General features: G+C 39.9%; 1 pseudogene; it reads left to right on the forward strand.

The window, feature by feature from the left end:
- Positions 1-1,010: 1,010 nt before the first annotated feature.
- On the forward strand, positions 1,011-6,644 carry LOC108703888 (annotated as a pseudogene).
- Positions 6,645-19,900: the final 13,256 nt, after the last annotated feature.

Consider the following 19,900-nt stretch of genomic DNA (forward strand, 5'->3'; position numbering starts at 1 on the left):
GGTGAATAAAAATTAAAGAAAACTGCAGAAAATTGGTGTGTGCGGATCCATAATTGAAATTGCTCCTCTCACTCAGCACACAGGTAGATTTCAGACTTTTTGGGCCACAAACACTAAGGTTTGCTGTTATTGCACCCAGGGTCAGACTGGGCAGTTGGGACCCGCTGAACAAGACCCGCCTGAAACTATAGGCGCCCCCTCTGAGCTCCCCTCTTGATTGCACCCAAAACTGAGAATAGGTGTGAGCGAGGGAGTGTTGGGGTGTCGGTGGAAGACCTCACAACTGAGCCTGGGGGTCCCTAAGGTGGCAGCTCTGGACCTGGTAATCTGGTTTTGCCTCCAATAAGGATTAATTATATTTTAGTTGGGATCAAGTACAGATATGGGACCTGTCATCCAGAATGCTCCGGACCTGGGGTTTTCTGGATAACGGATCTTTCTGTTATTTGTATCTTCATACCTTAAGTCTACTAGAAAATCATATAAACATTAAATAAATCCAATAGGCTGGTTTTACCTCCAATAAGGATTCATTATATTTTAGTTGGGATTAAGTACAAGATACTGTTTTTTATTACAGAGAAACAGGAAATAATTTTTAAAATTTTGGATAAAATGGAGTCTATGGGAGAAGGCTGTTCCGTAATTCAGAGCTTTTTGGATAACGGGTTTCCAGATAACTGATTTCATACCTGTATATATACATATGGATTTGTACCTCAGCAATAGTGATCGGCGAATAAATTCGCCTGGCGTGAATTTGCAGCAAATTTCCGAGTTTTGCTGCCGGCAAATAAATTTGCAAATCTCCTTGCAAAATTTTGGATGCACGTCCGAAAAGTAAAAATGTCCGTGCATCAACACTATTGGGACACCCATTAACTAACGCCGGTGTCAAAATTGACGCAAGCAACTTTTTGGGCTTTAATATTTAATTAATTAACACATTTTTTGCGAATATTGCGTCGCAAATTTCGCGGGAAGTTTGCAATTTTTTCCGGTGAAACAGGAGAAATTCGCCCATCACTACTCAGCAGCAGCTGGAGAACTGGAAGTGCCAACGAACCACATGTCTGACATCTTTGCACTTTTGTGATGTCATCCCACATTTTATCTTCAGTAAAGTGAGTATTTAATAAAGATCCAGTGTTTATGTCGACTTTCTCTCTTTCTCTTTTGAGATGTGTAAGGACATTGCCGGCTCTTCCTTTATCTGGCAGATGAGGTTGATTCCCCAGCACTAATTAGAAATAAATATAGTCTGAGACAATTTGCAATTGGTTTTCATTTTTTATTATTTGTGTTTTTTGACTTATTTAGCTTTTTATTCGGAAGCTCTCGAATTTGCGGTTCCAGCTATTGCTAGCAACCATGCATTGATTTGAATAAGAGACTGGAATATGAAAAGGAGAGGCTTGAATAGAAAGAAGAGTAATAAAAAGTAGCAATAACAATACATTTGTAGCCTTACAGAGCTTTTGATTTTAGATGGGGTCAGTGACCCCCATTTGAAAGCTGGAAAGAGTCAGAAGAAAAAGGCAAATAATTCAAAAACTATAAAAAAAATAAATAATTGATAAGTTGCTTAGAACTGGCCACTCTATAACATACTAAAAGTTAACTTATACCTCCCCTTTAAAAAGGGAGCGACTATTTTTTGTAAATACTTTATATGATGTTTGTTCTCCTGTGATAAGAGACGATGGAGCACTCCAACACAGTGAGATATGAGACAATTATTTGAAAGAAATAGAGTTGAACTTTAGAGCATAAGAGCATTTTCCTCTCTGAACGTAATTCAGCGCCTGTCCTTTCACTTTCCATTTGACTCCAGCTGCCAGTGCAATGCAGTTCAACATCAGGAAATAACAAGTATTGTACAGAAGAGAGAAGTTGGCCGGTTTTAGAGAGAAGTATAAAGAGTAGGAGTTGGAGAGCCAGCAAGGAGAGAACGCTGGAAGGACAAAGTGATAGGAGACTAGAGGAGAAGAAGAAGAATGCAAGCACAGTCGGTATAGACAGATACACCAGCACAGAGAATAACAAAGGGGAAGTTAATTCAGCAGATTCTCACAGAAGATTCAAGTAGTGAGTGGCCCACAATACATCAGGGGCACAGGACCGTTTCAGATGAAGAGGGGCTATATACACTTGATGGCGGAATTTGTATTGTATATGTCTGTCTTTAATTGAGATTAAGAAGTTATAGGCAGTGTCTACGGCTTCCTCGCATTGGTCTTGGTGGAGATCTGGAATGGACTGTGTCCAGAGATGGTAGGCTTTGATTGTCTCCATGATATCTTTATAAAACTTGCATAAGAGTTTTGCTCTCTAGGGTAGCAGTGAAAAAAAGCAGGGTGTGAAACTGCTCCTGAAAGAGGTGGAGGTACCTATAGAATTGCACCTGTTGCTCTGGTACCCTTTCCTGTAGGTCTTGATATGTAGGCAATTGTGCACTTGGTAGAAGATCTGAAACCTAGGTGTGACCAGTATATGAAATCAGGTAGATCATACAGATGGGGAAGGAGAGAGTTGTTCTACAATGGAAGGTCGGGTTGATAGATGCGGTAGAGGGGTGCCTGTAGGGGTATGTAACAAGGCTCTTCATTTAGTGAAGAATGGAGGCTTCTAGGTCATGTTAGGATTACGGGGTTTAGGAGAGAAACACCAGTGCAAATAATACATTTTTGAGGCAAAATAATAGAAATGGGGGCAAACCAATCCCCTCAGCTCCTGTTTGCCTCTATCACTGATAAAAAGTCACTTTTATGCCAGAAAAATCTCTACAAAAGTCACATCAAAATCAATCACATTACTAATTAATTGGGGCGGGGCGTAGACTTATTGAGATCATGTGACATGTAATACTTCCATAACCTAGATGTTATGTTTACCAATGGAAATATTTTGTTCTTTTAACTCCCAGCCCTCCAGCTGTTGCTGAGGTACAAACCCACAAATTTGACAGAAACTTACACAAACCTGGCAGCTGTATAAATGCCTAGCAAATCTGCCCCCTTAGCTTAATCCCTTCGACTCCTCCCCTTCTGTGATCTCCAGGTCATAATAATAGGCAAGCAGTTCAAACCTGCCCAGTCAATTCTCAACTAGACAAAGACACATGTATTCACATTGTCCGTCACACATAAAATGTCTTTCTGGAATAATCGGTCTAGTTAAACATGGCTCCAATCCCAAAGATGAACCAACCCATCTGTCTAATTGAGAATGAACCAGACAAAAAGATCTGTTTGAATCAAGAAGCCAAGCAAATTCTGGAGAAGATCTCACAGCCATTGGTGGTGGTGTCCATTGCAGGACCATATCGCTCAGGGAAATCTTATCTGATGAACAAATTGGCCAGAGTAAAGAAAGGTTAGTATCTAAGAAGCCCTCAGAATAAAAGTTGCCTGCAACATGTGGTCCTCCATCTGTTGAGAGCTGCAGTTGAGGATCAATAATGGGCTAGATGGAGCTGAAGCTCTATGCTTCTTAGATCTTCAAACCAAGGACATGGAAGATCTAGGCTCAGAAAGCACATGATTTAACCTATCATACAGTATATTATTAAATGTAAATTACTGACCTTTGTACATTTGTACTAAAATCAGAGTAAAAATGTAGGTTCCGTGGTGAAATTATTCTAGATTTTCAGGAAAATGTACCTCACCAAATGGACAAAGCTGATGAGTCCATATGGAATGTCTCTCCCTGTTAGGTGGTTTCCCTTTAGGGCACACGGTGGAGGCTAAAACAAAGGGCATCTGAATGTGGTGTGTCCCTCATCCTGACAAATCAGCACGCACCTTGGTTTTATTGGACACAGAAGGACTGGGGGATGTCCTCAAGGTAAGTCTAATTTAAAAATATTACTGTAGGCGTTTATGGAGACCTCTCTAGTGACATTATTTTGTGTAGCTTTATAGGGTGATACAAGGAACGAGAGAGCTATCCTCTCACTCTCATTGCTGTTGAGCAATGCCCTGGTATATAACAGCAAAGGAACCATAGATGAAGATGCCGTGAAAACATTGCAGTATCCTTTTCTTTTCATTGGTCTAAGTTTAAAGCTCCCTTGCAGCTGAAGTCCCATGCCACTCCTTCCTTGTCTGTTTTTAGTGGCGCTCAAGGTAGGGCTGTGGCAGGTGATGCCCACGTCCTGTCCAAGTGCCACCCAAACTGAATGCAACAATGGCAGGTGTGGGCAGTGCTGCATACAGATGATGTACAACTCTTTACACAGTATTCTGGGCTCAAAGAATTGTGCCTATGGCGACTAATTGCCTCGTTTTTGCGGCGACCAAACTCCTCAAGCGCCTTCCCTGACTCTGCGCCGGCTTATAGGTTGCTAATATTTCCTAATCATAACATAGCTTTTTTATGCCACGAGATAAGGTTATGGACTTTATCTTCATGTTGCAGTTGTAAGGACCCTGGATAAAAGAAACTTTATCAGGAAAACCCTCAGGGCAAGGTTCCCTGTCCGTAAATGTTTCACATTTGACGTTCCTTCTACGGACAGTGAGGTGGTGTGTGACCTGGAAAATGTCCCGGAGAAGCAGTTATCACCGGGATTTGTGGAGATGATGGAAACATTTTGTCAGTTTAGCTACAATAATGCTGAGGCCAAGACTCTTGAAGGAGGCCAAGTTGTCACTGGATGCAGTAAGTTTTATTTTTTAAGGAAGATGCATTTTTTAACATTTCGATCTAAGCAGCGCCATTCTGAATCTATAGTTCTATAGATAAGCTTGTATTACGTTTTATCCCTATAGACACCCTCTTAGCTCCCTGCTTAAGTACCAAAACCACATATTTTACAGAGTTGGTCTGTTATTGGCAGTGATGGATTAATGAGATGTGAGGCCCCTAGGCTTGCACCCAATGTCTCTAACCCCTGTGGTGCCACACATATTTTGATTAAGCGTCCAATCGCGTGAAATGCATAAGCAGGAAGGAGTCAAAGGGTCATGGAGACACCTTGTTGTTTGGTATGTGTTATAGATTTTACTACAGAGCAGGTCATGAAGAAGTCTTCTAGTCATGATCAAGTCAACGGAATCCAGTAAGCTACATTACTTCAACAGAGGCTACCCTTGGATAACATTTTGCTGATATTATGCAGTGCCCATGTGTATTCTATAATATCACAAGCATTATAATGCAAGACAGTAGTGGGCCATTTAATATTCTCCCAATCAGATGTGCAAGGGTACTAAGGTGCACTAAAAGTGCAAGAGCACCGTAGGACTAGATCTCAATGCTCTAAAACCTGCCACAATTCTACATAGAAGGAAGGCAGTGTGCAAAGTACAAAATAAGGGCACATTTAGCTTGTTTTCTGTGCACTTTATTTGCACATAAATTATGATTATTATGTGGGTAGCTTAGCTAGACTACTGAATCCAGTAAATAGGGCAACTTGGCCATTCTCTTCTGAAGTTTACTCATCAAACAAAAAAAATCCTGTACTAAGCACAACTCTGCTGGAACAACACACTTAAAGGGTGTATTTATCAAAGTTCGATTTAGAATTTTTGCCAAAATTTAAATTTTTTGCACAAAAACTCACAAATTTGAGTTATATTTTCAAAAAATTTAAAGTTTGGTATTTATTAAGCACAAAAAAACGTTAAAAAATTTGAAGACAAAATTTGAAGACAAAATTCAAGACATTTTTTAAATTCGAGATTTTCGAGTTTTTTGGGGCTTGTAAAATCACAAATTCAAGTTTCTTCTACCTTGTAAACTCACAAATTCGAGGTATGCGAGTTTTTTCCATGGCTGTATTCAATCGAGTTTGTTATATTCAGATTTTTTAAGTCTTACTTTTTTTCAAAAACCTCTAAAATTTCAAAAATCTGATTTTTGATAAATAAGCCCATTTCTTATAGGCTATACAGAGAGATATCATACAACTATTCAATGATAGATATTGCCCTGTAATAAGCACATTTCAGCTCAAAAATTTTAGGCTGTTGTGCCATATACTAATGTACATTAATATAAAAAATATGTTCTAATAATTTTTCATTATCTTAAAAAAAGACATAGTTCCTGTAATTGAGAACATTAATTCTTGACCACCTTGTTGAGGATACACTTAATAAACATTTTGTTATTTTTACATTACAGGAGAATATAAAGAAACAAAAAGAGGAAGTTTGGAAAACATTAGAAGTTTCCTCTGAGAAGAAATGCAGAGAAATCCTCAACCGCCTCTCAGAGCCAATGGATAAAGCTCAGAAGCAAAATAAATACCACGTTGCTGGAGGACATAAAAAATGCCAGAGATGAAATAGTGAAGAAATTTCACATGGAACCCGGCAAAGATGTTAAGGTTGCAACATCAAATATCATATTAGGGTTGGAGGGATTACAAATAGGGTACAACAAAAAATTCAATCTCCTTTCTGGAGATACCAGACAGGAATATCTGACACAGGTCAACATAGTAAGTTATAGTGAGAGTTCAGCTATGTAAAGTTTGAGGTTAAAAAGAGAGGCATGTCCATCAAGATGCTAGTTGGTCTCATCTGAGTTGAGTTCATCTCAATAAAGACTCTTCAGACAAGAGTTTTTAATTCTTTTAAAGGAGACGGAAAGGCATCCTGCACATGGGGGTGCCAAATGTTAGGCACCCCCAAGTGATTGTACTGACTTACCTAAAAAACCCCAGGCCGGTGCTCCTATCAGCAGAAAACTGTACTGGCCCGGGGTTATACCACTGAGAACCATGGAGCGATCCTCTTCCAGCTTCTTCTTGCTTCAAATGTCCTGGAGCAAACGCATGCGCAGTTGAATGAAATAGCCAACTTATAGTTAAAGTTCAGCTTTTCATTCTACTGCGCAGCCGTTGCGAAGAAAGCGGAAGATGGAAGAGAAGTGCTCTGTGGTGCTCATTGGTTTCAGGTAAGTCAATACAATCACTTGGGGTAGAGTCCTGCAGCGGGTCGGGTACCTGCGGGTTACCCGCAAAAACCTGTGGTACCCTGCGGGTTGCGGGTAGAAGTTCCGGGTGGGTCGGTGGTCCTGCTAAACGGGTCAAATTCACCCGTCCCAAGCAATGGCCCAAAATATAAGATAATTGCCAAAAATAAAACCTGGACCATGTCATCTGTGTGTTCTCAGAGATACTGCCCTTCATCATTCTAACCAACATCTTAGATGGGGTCGATTACATTTATAGGCGCTCAGTTAACAAGTTAAGAGGAAGAATTTCCTTATTAAAAATATGACACAGAACTAACAATTTCTACAGAACACTGAATTATTACGTTAAATTACAAATCTGTTTTAAGTTCTGTGCGTGAACCTTGGTGTCATTAATGTCCGCAGTGTGTCAGTCCTACACCCAGGTTCTTCAGACATCATTATTAACTAAATTGTTTATACACAGTATTGAACAAGCCATTGTTTTTTATAGGCAGATATTTTCTGTACTGATTGAGATCAATGTCTTCCAGGTACTAAGTGTTATTTTTATGATGGAAAGAGCTCCGGGTGTGCAAATAAAAGTATCTACTCCAAAGTTTCATGTTTTCCGTATTTTTGCTATTAGACCACAAACACCTAATACTTGCTCTTGAAACAAAAATATGCCAACAATAACAAGTATCAACAAAATGGTCTGTAATGCTAGTTGTCACATATAGTATTATGTCTCGTTAGTTTAAAGTAAGCTAAAAATACATGTATGGAGGGGGGTAGGTCCTTTGAGTTGGCAGTAGTATATCTGTGTGACATGACTTGGAATTTATGTGATTAAGGCTGAGTTTTCTTGTGATTCTGGGAAAAGAAGCCAATGGAACCACTTCTGTCTGAATTTTTCATCTTGGATATGTTTTCTTCTGTTAGATCTGAGCTTCTCAAACTGATATATTTCTTGGATTTTAAGAGGCCATTCCTTTATAGAAAGTGGTTTCCTATCTCCAGTAGTTGGGGATTAATGCTTTTGCTACTGTAAGGCTATAGTTACATGAGTGGCTCTTTATTCGCACATGTAGCTTTATCCAATAATGGCTCTTGATGAGACCTATATTCCTCAGAGGGTGAGCCCTCGCAATGGTGTGGAGATGGGGTGTTGTACAACTGTAACTGTCTGCAGTGCACAATAATTGGGCACCAGTGGTTCCTTCAACTTAACCATAGAACTGATTTATTAACACAAATCCACATGGAATAATAGAGCAACAATACAAAGAGTAGTCATTGAATAGTAGTCAGTGTAAACTCACCATAATAACCAATAGCAGAGTCTTCCCTCTAGTAGGGCTTTAGAGGGGATATCACTCTACCCAGTGTAGTTTCTCCTGTTTCCTCTGAGGACACCTCTTATGTGGAACAAAGTTAGGATCTATCTAAGTCCCTATTACCTGTCTAATGTGAGATTTATCACACCTCAACCCTGGAAACAGTTCTAATTCGACTATTTTCCAACTAAAACCTGCCGAGTTCATGTAGAATTCGATGGCAGAGGTCCCTTGAACTATCTGAAGATGTAGCGATGAGCCAAATTTTTGGCAGTCTTTGCTTAGAAAATGATGCCCTATAGCAGGGATCCCCAACCTTTTTTACCCGTGAGCCACATTCAAATGTAAAAAGAGTTGGGGAGCAACACAAGCATGAAAAAGTCCCTTGGGGTGCCAAAAAAGGTCTGTGATTGGCTATTTGGTTGCCCCTATGTTGACTGGCAGATTACAGGAAGCTCTATTTGGCAGTATACTTAGTTTTTATGCAATTAAAACTTGCTTCCAAGCTTGAAATTCAAAAATAATCACCTACTTTGAGGATACTGGGAGCAACATCCAAGGGGTTGGAGAGCAACATGTTGCTCACAAGCTACTGGTTGGGGATCACTGCCCTATAGATTCCAATAGGAGAAAAAAAAATGTTGTATGTCGAAAAAAATGTTGCATTGAAAAAATCTGACGCACACAAGTCATTTTTTTTCTGGAGGAAAACTCGATTCGAATTCCATTTTGACTTTTGATAAATAACACCCCTAAGTGTCCCCTTTGTGCCGAATCCTGAGAGGAATGCAAAGTAAATAGGGATACATTTATCATTGCCGACCACATGATGAGCATGAGATTCCCCTTGGAAAGACCAAATCTCCAGCAATTATCTGATAAATAGATCTGGCTAGATCTTAGATACCTTTGTAGGAACTCTATACTTCTGTGCCAGGATTTTATAATAATGCTCTTGTAATTTGGTGCAGATTGCAGTTTTTCTCACAATGGAGAACCACTCGGTATCTTAATAAGTAACGTTTTCCCCATTTTTGTTTGTAAATGCTTGTGGGAGCGGTTTGGGTCTCTATGAAGATTTTATACAGTAAAGAGAATTTGTGTGGGAATTGGCTTTGGCCAATAAATAGTTGTACAAAAGGTGTATCCGGTAATTCAGTGGCACCTAGTGTTCCACCTTTACTTAGGAAATGAGCAGCTCATCCTGAATGTTCATATAGAAAAATACAACAAATCCCATTCACTATGGAAACAAGGATTTGGCGCCTCAACAACAGCTACTGCCCCCTCTAAATACGCAAAAATTGCCATTTGTGCCCTTGGCTTGAGAAGTTTGAGCCAAAACATTGACCTATGGTAAGGATTTTTTTAGAATACACTTGAACTTTTGCATTTCTAACGTTTATAACACTGAGACTTGTGTCGGTTTGTATGTTGTGCCGTACATACAACATTTGTTTTTTGACTATTTGCACCAGATTGAAAGGGTTGTGTAGCAATATATATTGTTTCAAAAAATCTAAACTTTATATATATATATATATATATATATATATATATATATATTTATTAGGGATGCACCGAATCCAGGATTCGTTTGGGATTCGGCCCTTTTTCAGCATGCGCTAAAATTGATGAAGCTCCAGAACAAGACGTGAAGATTACCAACGACTGGTGCCAACTGACACTCACTAGTGCTTAGTGCCAGTTTAAGACTGCAGTACTTGTGTAAGTACATACTAATACTCAGGCGTACCCAAGGCCACAGCAACCTATCAGATTTTTCCTGAAATCGGCCTTATCACAGCTGACAAATCGTTTCTTGCAGTTCTTGATCTGCATTTTTTTTTCCCCTGTATTTCTATCGTTAATGGTAAATGTGGTAAAAGTTTTCTATTTCCTTGAAGTCAAGGCGAGAGCTTCTTGTTTTGCATTTGATTGCAAGAGCATCATTTTATAAAAGCTGCAAAGTCTGCTGCAGGCACGCTAGATTTAGGGGACTAGTAAATCCCCCAAATATATTGTTTCCACTCATTAATTTATCATCTGTAGGTTGGGTTTTACACCTTTGATGCTCAAATGCACTTTTGTCACATTTGCATTTAGGTTCGGTGCCACCCACGTGGTGTAGCCCAGGACTCCGAGCATGCTCAGATCAGCTGACAGATGTCTGATTCCAGTGTCATATAATGAAATAAAAAAGCACAATAATCTCTGTATGTAAGATAAGACTCAGATGCCTGACATAATGCTGGGAATCAGCATTCTCATTTTTATTTTCTATAGTTTTTAAAATTATTTTCTTCTGACCCTGTCCAGCTTTCAAATGGGGGTCACTTACCCCATCTAAAAAGAAATGTTTTTTAAGGCTCCAAATTTATGGTTATAGCTATTTTTTTTCAACTTGCAAGTTTATTGTGCAAAATTTTAGCCTATAAACAGTCACATCACAAATTACAGTATTGCATATATGAAGAATCTTTATATAAAGTCATATATAAGTATGCAATGCAGTGAAAGTTAAGGTGCACATTTATAGTATAGGCTTTTATAAAGAATAAGGGTTAAAGGGATACTGTCATGGGAAAAAAATTTTTTTCAAAATGAATCAGTTAATAGTGCTGCTCCAGCAGAATTCTGCACTGAAATCCATTTCTCAAAAGAGCAAACAGATTTTTTTATATTCAATTTTGAAATCTGACATGGGGCTAGACATTTTGTCAATTTCCCAGCTGCCCCTGGTCATGTGACTTGTGCCTGCACTTTAGGAGAAATGCTTTCTGGCAGGCTGCTGTTTTTCCTTCTCAATGTAACTGAATGTGTCTCAGTGAGACATGGGTTTTTACTATTGAGTGCTGTTCTTAGATCTACCAGGCAGCTGTTATCCTGTGTTAGGGAGCTGTTATCTGGTTACCTTCCCATTGTTCTTTTGTTTGGCTACTGGGGGGAAAGGGAGGGGGGTGATATCACTCCAACTTGCAGTACAGCAGTAAAGAGTGATTGAAGTTTATCAGAGCACAAGTCACATGACTTGGGGCAGCTGGGAAATTGACAATATGTCTAGCCCCATGTCAGATTTCAAAATTGAATATAAAAAAATCTGTTTGCTCTTTTGAGAAATGGATTTCAGTGCAGGATTCTGCTGGAGTAGCATTATTAACTGATTCATTTAGAAAAATTTTTTTTTCCCCATGACAGTATCCCTTTAAGAAAGAAGAGAAAAGAAACTTGTACATGGCGTTCTCATTAATACCTGGCAGGCGAAGGTTCAGGGACAGGGTGCCATGGATCCCAAATTTGGGCACACTTGAGTCGGGCGTCTGGTGACATTGCTTCAATCCTCTCCATACTCTCTCTTGCGCTTAGTTGATTAATCAGGTGTTGCGTGTCCAGGGTTATAGGTTGTTTCTAGGTTCAGGCAATCATATTGGCAGCTGAGTTGAAGATATGAAATAAAAGTCTTTTATTGAGGCCAACACTTTTTTCCGGGTAGAGTTGGAGAAGGGCTATTTGCGGTTGACAAGGTAGTGAGCATCCCAGACGTTGCTGGATCAAATTGAAAATGTCAGTCCAGAAAGGGCGTATTATGGGACAGGACCACCACATATGAAAAAGAGAGCCAGTCTGGCCACATTGCCTCCAACATTGCGGAGAGTATGGGGAGTTTACCTACACTATACGTCTTGGAGTAAGATACCATCTATGTGTGATTTTGATATGTGTTTCTAGATGGTTCGTGCAGCTGATGGCTCCTTTAGGTGCCGATAGAATTTTTTGCCATTGATTTGGAGAGATCTAGATTTGGAGGTCCTCTTCCCATTTCCACATATACAGAAATTTCAAATCATCCGCGAGTTGGAGTTGTTGTTTGTAACAGTCTGAAATAATGGCTTTGCCATTCCATGCTTTGCCACATAAGCGTTCTAATGGATGGTGCTGTCGTATTTTTTTGTAGCTGTAGTTCTCAAGAGGTGAGTAATTTGGAGATAAGTATAGTATTGAGAGCAGGGCAGTTCAAATTTTTCAACTAGATCTTCAAATCATTTCAGAGTGTTTACGAAGTATAGCTGACCAATGGTATTAACCCCCTTATTGTACCATTCATGGAGATTTATGTTTGGAATTAGGTATTTTAGCGCTGCCAGAGGAGTCAAGGATGATGGAAATGTTTTCACATTGAGCCTTTTTACCAAAATGTCCCATATATGCAATGAAATTTTTGTTGTTGGTAGCAAAGTCGTAGATAGGGGTCTACTAGATTTAGGGAGCCAAAACATCTCTATCATTTCTATCTTTTGCAAAGTCTGTTTCAAGGTCGACCCAGTTCCTCACACCAAGAGATGAATGTAAATGGACCACTGTCTCAAGTATTGTTGCAAAGTAATACATTTTTACATTTGGAATTCCCAGCCCACCACAGCTTCTGGGATATTGGGAGCAACTAAATGCTATCCGGGGAGGTTTGTTTGCCCAGATGAATTTATTAAAAATCCTTTGTAGCACCGGGATAAAGTGTGATGGGAGCGTTATATGGAGTGTCCTAAAAAGATACAGTAATTTGGGCAAAATATTCATTTTTAATGAAACAATTCTACCTAACCAAGATATAGAGTCAAATTTACACCTGGCACATTCCGACTCAATCAGTTTCAATAATGGCTGGTAATTTAACCTAATTATAGGCCTAGATAAGTTATATGGGTCTCCCTCCAATCGAAATTGTACAAGCTTGTAGCCTTGTAAAATTGGATGGGGGATATTGATCGGGAGAGCTTGTGTCTTGGAGTGGTTTATTTTAAGCCACGACACGTCTTGAAATTCGGCTATTTCCTTAAATAAGTTAGAGAGGGATATCGCTACATTTCTGAGGGTCAAAAGAATACCGTCTGGGAACAGTCCTATCTTGTGTTGGTCTGAAGGGGTGAATATTCCCATTATATCTGGGTTGTCCCTGATTTTGAGAGTTAAGGGTTCTACCATCAATGCAAATATGAGAGGGGAGAGTGGGCATCCCTATCTTGTACCATTTACGATATGAAAGGCATTCGATAGGGCCCCTGCCGAGTGGACCTTCTCAGTGGGGTTAGTATATAAAAGGTGGACATCTTTGAGAAAGGTAGAACCTAGTTAGAAAAGTAGCACCTGGTTAATAGTGTTTAAGTGTTTCCTCCATATATTCCCAGTTGACCCTATCAAATGCCTTTTCTGCGTCCAGCGATAGCAAGAGTGCTAAGATTTGCTGTGCTTTGAGAATATGTGTGATATTATGGATTCTTCTCATACTATCGGAGCCTTGACTGTGAAGAATGAATCCGACTTGGTTTGGATTAATTAGGGTAGGCAGGATCTGATTGAGTCTCTGAGCTAAAAGCTTGGCATAGATCTTAAGGTCCATATTTATCAGGACAATAACTTTGGCATTGATCCTGGGGCTTCCCGGGTTTAGGAATTGTTGCTATATGGGCCTGAAGATATTCTTGGTTGATAGTCCCTGTTTCCATAATAGTTTGAAACACCTTAAGTAAATGAGGTCGGAGTGATTTGTAAAATGCCTTGTAATAGGCATTAGAAAACCCATCAGGGCCTGGTGTTTTGTGTAATTTTAAAGTTATAGCTAATATTTAATTAATCATCTTTCTATTCAGGCCTCTCCTATTCATATTCCACTCTCTAATCCAAATCAATGCATGGTTGCTAGGGTAATTTGAACCCTAGCAACCAGATGGCTGAAATTGCAAACTGGAGAGCTGCTGAATAAAAGCTAAAACACTCAAAAACTTCAAATAATAAAAAATGAAAACCAATCGCAAATATTGCTTTCTACATCATACTAAGGTGCAAAACCCTTTTAAATAACTTGATCTGACGTTTCATAAACATAGCGATTTCTTTTATTTTTGTATATTTACTATAAGGGCATACAATTTTAAAAATTATGGTATATGTCCTCTTTAAAGAGGTTGTTCACCTTTAAATGAACTTTTAGTATGATGTAGAAAGCAGACAATTGACAATTTGCAACTGGTTTTCAATAATGAATGTACATTGCTAAAGTGCTTAGAATTGCATTCTCATTCGTTTTATATCCACTTAATTTTAAGGTTTACTTATACTTTAAACATTGTGTTTCCTGCTGATTTACATTTGTTATAGAAGCAAATGGAAGTTTAAGTGCAGAACATGAACTGTTAATGCCTGATAGTAGACTGAACAGTAGCCAGTGTTAATGCTAAGAATAAGTGACAGCAGCAAATGGACAGTTTAGAGGAAAAACATTCCCATGCGCTGGAGCTTTCAGTTTCACCCACTGACTCAGGCAAATAAACTCCCAACCCCCTGAATGCAGCGCAGAAAAGCAGCGTGTTCAGCAACATTTCCTATTTAAATATTCTGGAAAGAATTAAGGAGGGGCCCAGTGACCTGCCTAGTCTATATTAGTCTATACCCATTTGTAACTATAAAAACTCATTATAAGGGGTATTTATGAACATAAGTGCAAGTGTCAGTCACTGCATTGCAAGTTACATTTTACACACACATGCGATTCTCACAGGCACCTCTACTTTAGGTCAGGGATCCCCAACCTTGTGAACTCATGAGCAACGTTCACAAGTAAAAGGAGTTAGTTGAGAGACACAAGCATGAAAATTGTTCTTGGGGTGCCAAATTAGGCCATTTGGTAGCCCCTATGTGGATTGTCAACCTACATTGAGATTCTGTTTGGTAGTGCGCCTGGTTTTTATGCAACTAATCATAACTTGGTCATTTCACATGGATATTATTCACACCCCAGATGTCCAGCCCCCAACTTACAAGGATCTCTCCGTCTGCCACAAGGGATCTCACATGCTACACTGGGTCCTACCAACTGAAGTCTCCTCAGAATTACCCCAGACTACCAACTAACTCTGCCTATCTCACACACCTAGAGGAAGCTATGACATTAGTTCACTTATATGAGCCATCATGCAAGGTCCCTTTCCTCCCCTACCTTAGGATCCAGGCTTCTCCATCCTGATGCTCCTAGCTTCACACTTCCCAAAAGACCCTATCCCCCTCTCTTGAGTAGAGTCCAACAAGAAGCATGCCTTTACTTATACCCATAACACCCCTAGGCTGATAGGGACACGTCCCTGCCACCGGGTATAGGTTACAGTACATAAAGGTGTCCCCACCAGTATGGTAGGCTTACTCCATTGTATTCATAAATGAGGCTTCTGAAGACTCTATAGTGTGCTAGAAATAACGAGAAAAGGAAGACAACAGTAAAAGCAACAGGAAGAATAAAAAGTAATAAGAATAAAATTACTGATGTCCAGCAGTAATTAATACTACTCAATCCCTACTTGGTCTACAAGTTACTGAAACTAAAAATGATAAGGGAGCCTTATACCCTCCCCAAATAAAAGTTCACCACTAGCCCCGCTTTATAAGCGTTAAATCATTTAACAGCTTTGAGCCTGATGAGATTCCATGGGGATGAGCTCAGCAGTGGATCTTTTTCTTTTAAAAAACTTTTATTTATCACCAGCACAGAATTGTACAGTGGAATGACTTACAGCCAAAATAGACATGACCACATTGTACTGGACATTTTAACATTAAACCCCAGGGGAGAACAGTAAGAGAGAGGATAAGTAAGAACAGGGAAAGGAGAGAAAGAAAGAGAGGAAAGATTTAGTCAAAGGGAGATCAAGAAGAGGAAGAAGGGATATCCACTACGTAGGAAGTGGTATCCCCACCTCGCACATAGGTACTGAGACCAAGTTAATACCAACCATATAACCTCAGATCATATCTAGCTTCTGAAATGGGAGCTAACCACCTAAACAGAAAAGACAAAAGCCCTACACGAGTAATATCAAGTTTAGTCCAGATCATTAAGCCAGTCCAGAGCTGGTTGAGGGGAGGTCTGTTTCCTATTAGTATAGGATTCATACTGTAGTATCCAGAGAGTCCAGATTTTAGAAAATTTCGAGGGGCAGCCACGAGCTGCATAGATTTGTTCCAAGGTCGGTAGAGTTTGCTCAACCAATGTTTTCCAGAGAGTGGGTGTTGGTGGGAGGTCATCTTTCCATCTCATAGCAATTGCTTTTTTGGCAAAAAACAGCAGAAAAGTAAGCAGAGTTTTTTCCGTCCGTGAGGTAACAGTGTCGTCGAGGTAGTTTAATAATAAGACCAAAGGGTGTATTTCGATCGGTAGAGCCATTAGCTGAGAGATGCATGTTGCTACTTCGGACCAAAATTTTTGTATAGAGGGACAGCTCCAGGCTAGATGGAAGAAATCAGCGTGTCCGCTTTTACACTTGTTGCATACATCCGGAAATGTAGGGTTGATTCTGTGCAAAATATGAGGCGTATAGTAGGCTCTGTGAAAATACTTGAACTCAGCAGTGGATCTTACTTTCACTTTCCATGGGGCTAAAGCATAAATGAATGTAAGGGTCTTTGCCTCCCTTTTTATATTCCCACCGGTTGCAGCTGCAGGAGCTGCAGGGACAGTGCCATGTTTTCACAACCAAACATGAATGGAATCAGTGAAATGACAAATTACATGAAGGGTAACCGGTCTGCAATCATCAGTGGTGCCAGAGATTAAGGAGTTGTTGTCCAGCAAAGTGAATAAATATCTACTGTAGCAGCCCTTTCTGGCTGGTCATAAGGTGAAGCCCTGTCCTTACCATGTGGTCAAGGGCAGGTGTAAAGTGCAGGAACCTTGACATACAGCTCATTGGAATAGAACTCTTTGTGATAAAAAAAAAAAACTCGAATGTAAGCCATTGATGAACATGCACACTTTATTCCTGGTGGTGCACCATCTAAGGACAAATTTTTGCGACCATAAAGTCCATCCTTTAAATCTTAATCAAGTGGTTGTCGGACTTTTTGAGTTCACACTCACTTTGTTGGTCCAACCTTTGGTCAGTGCCCCCTTAGCTCATAACCAGGTTACAGAAATAAGAAAATGAGTTTATTCCTCATATTTTAATCTAAATGACCATCAAGCTGGGCTTTTAGCTTTTAAAAGAGCAAATTCCCACTGTCCCCATGTTGGCCAACCACCAGTTTGGGAGCCATGCTTACATTTTAAATAATTATCATGAATTATTTACTCACAGAAATATGGCCTGTCGTTGTCCTCCATAAGATTCAACGGGACGTGAATGATGTGGAGAGAACATTTAAAAACATGGGTGTGGAGTGGGTATTTTCACTTGAAAATTGCACCCCTGAAGACCACATAAAGACAAGAGGAAGACACGAGGATGTCCTACGGTTCTTCTGCAAAGTGATTAAATATGTTGGGTTTTGCCTGGAGCAAATCGGGGATCCGGTTATGAGAAGGGAGCAACAGAAGCTAAAGATGTTCAGATTCATATCTGACAGAGACATGAGAAAGAAACAGGAGGAGATAGAAATGAGAAAGAAAGAGCAGGAGATGCAGAGACAATTTAAAGAGAGGGAGTTAGAAAGAGAGAAAGAAGACAGAGAGGCGTTTTAGACTTTCTCTTATTTGACCCTTTACATAAACTTTTTTAAAGGTTTTTTTAACACCAAAAATGAATGAACTGTATATATTATATAACAAAATGTAAAAGTTGACTGTATATTTAAGATGAAAGGTTCTGTTATATTCAAAATTTTATCTAAAATTATTCATATCTTTACAAGCGTGTGACAAGTAGAACAATGTGTTGACTCCCATTTGATGTAAACAAATAAGCATTGGTGTGCTTGACCTTTCCCATTATTTCCTCTATGCATTTGATAGTATCGATTTGAAACTATTTTGGGATTTCTTGTTTTGGTTAAAAAAGAATCAATTGTTCTGAACCTATCTCATCAAGGTCAATTGTCTAAGAGGGTGACTTGATTATCATTATTGATCAAAAAAAACAAATGAAATTAAAAAAAAAATTCATGGCCTTCTATGAAATTTCACTGGTTAATTTTGGGGTCTGAGATAATGAATCATGGAAAGACTGGATAATTATAAATTAATGTGAGCTGATTTCATTAAAATTGGTTCTCGACCAATGGTCCATGAGATGTTTTTTTAGCACTTGAATAATGAGTAGTGATGGGCGAATCTGACCTGTTTCTCTTCCCTGAAAATTTGCAAAAAGGCTTAAATTCGGCAAACTTCATTGAAGTCTATGGACAACAAAATGTTTTGACGCATGGCAATTTTTTTTGCGCGAAGCATGGTGAAAAATTTTGTATAAGGGATAATTTATAATGCAAAATTCAAAGTTGTGATTGGCTATCCCCCTCCTACTGTGCATCTGGCAGGGAGACCTCCATTCTCTGGATTTCCCCCCCTCTCTGGGGTTCTCACCATTCAGAGCAACTTTCACACTCTGGAACATTCAGGCTTTTCATTAAGCCCTTATGACTTTCCTGTCTACGGATACAAATTCACCAGCTTCTGGCCTGGCTCACCTTGTGGCAGCATCACACCTCCCTCCAACACAAAGAGGTGTCTGCAGGGCCTCACACTCTCCTACAGAACAAGGAGGTCTCCAGGGACCTCACACTCCCCCTCCAACACACGGACAGTGTCGGAATGGCCCAACAGGATACCAGGAAAACTCCCGGTGGGCCCAGGTTTCAGTGGGCCTCTTGCTTCTAACCATTTAGCCTATTTCATGGTCATTCCCTATTTCTTTATAGGAACAAAGAGGCTAAATAATGGAAGAATAGAGTATAGTATGTGGAGAAAAGAGACTATAAGAACAAGGATGTTGAGTGAAGAGAGGAGGTATAATAGTTCTGAAAGTGGGCTCTTAGCCTAACGTCTTCTGGTGGGCCCCTGGCAGCCCAGTCTGACGCTGCACACGGAGGTGTCCGCAGGGCCTCACACCCTCCTACAGAACAAGGAGGTCTCCAGGGACCTCACACTCCCCCTCCAACACAAGGAGGTGTCCACAGGGCCTCACACCCTCCTACAGAACAAGGAGGTCTTCAGGGACCTCACACTTCCCCTCCAACACAAGGAGGTGTCCACAGGGCCTCACACCTCCTACAGAACAAGGAGGTCTCCAGGGATCTCACACTCCCCCTCCAACACAAGGAGGTGTCCACAGGGCCTCACACCCTCCTACAGAACAAGGAGGTCTTCAGGGACCTCATACTTCCCCTCCAACACAAGGAGGTGTCCACAGGGTCTCACACCTCCTACAGAACAAGGAGGTCTCCAGGGACCGTATGGAATGGAGGGCCCACTCTGCTCTTCTCCATTTTCTCCAGGGGCCCATCTATTTGGTTTTTCCTAACCCTGCAAAATAAAAACCTTACTTGCTGCAACAACAAAAATGTTCCCTGGAATTAACTGTTTACCAGGTTCAACACTCAACAATGATCATTTCAAGCATATCTCTTACACTATAGATATAAGTAGGTGCTTTGTTTTGTTTCAAATATCATGTCTTTAAAATGCAATTTATATAAAAATCTTGCAACACTACTTGTCACTACCCACTGCCAGTTTTCTGTGATTTCAATGTGTCAAATAAGATTCAATGTTGATAAATGTAAAGTCATACACCTGGGATGTAAAAATATCCACTTATACCCTTAATGGGACTGCACTAGGCAAATCCATTATGGAGACGGAGCTTGGAGTCCTTGTAGATGATAAACTTGTC

Source organism: Xenopus laevis, chromosome 9_10L (genome assembly GCF_017654675.1).
Source record: "Xenopus laevis strain J_2021 chromosome 9_10L, Xenopus_laevis_v10.1, whole genome shotgun sequence".
NCBI classification, from domain to species: Eukaryota; Metazoa; Chordata; class Amphibia; order Anura; family Pipidae; genus Xenopus; species Xenopus laevis.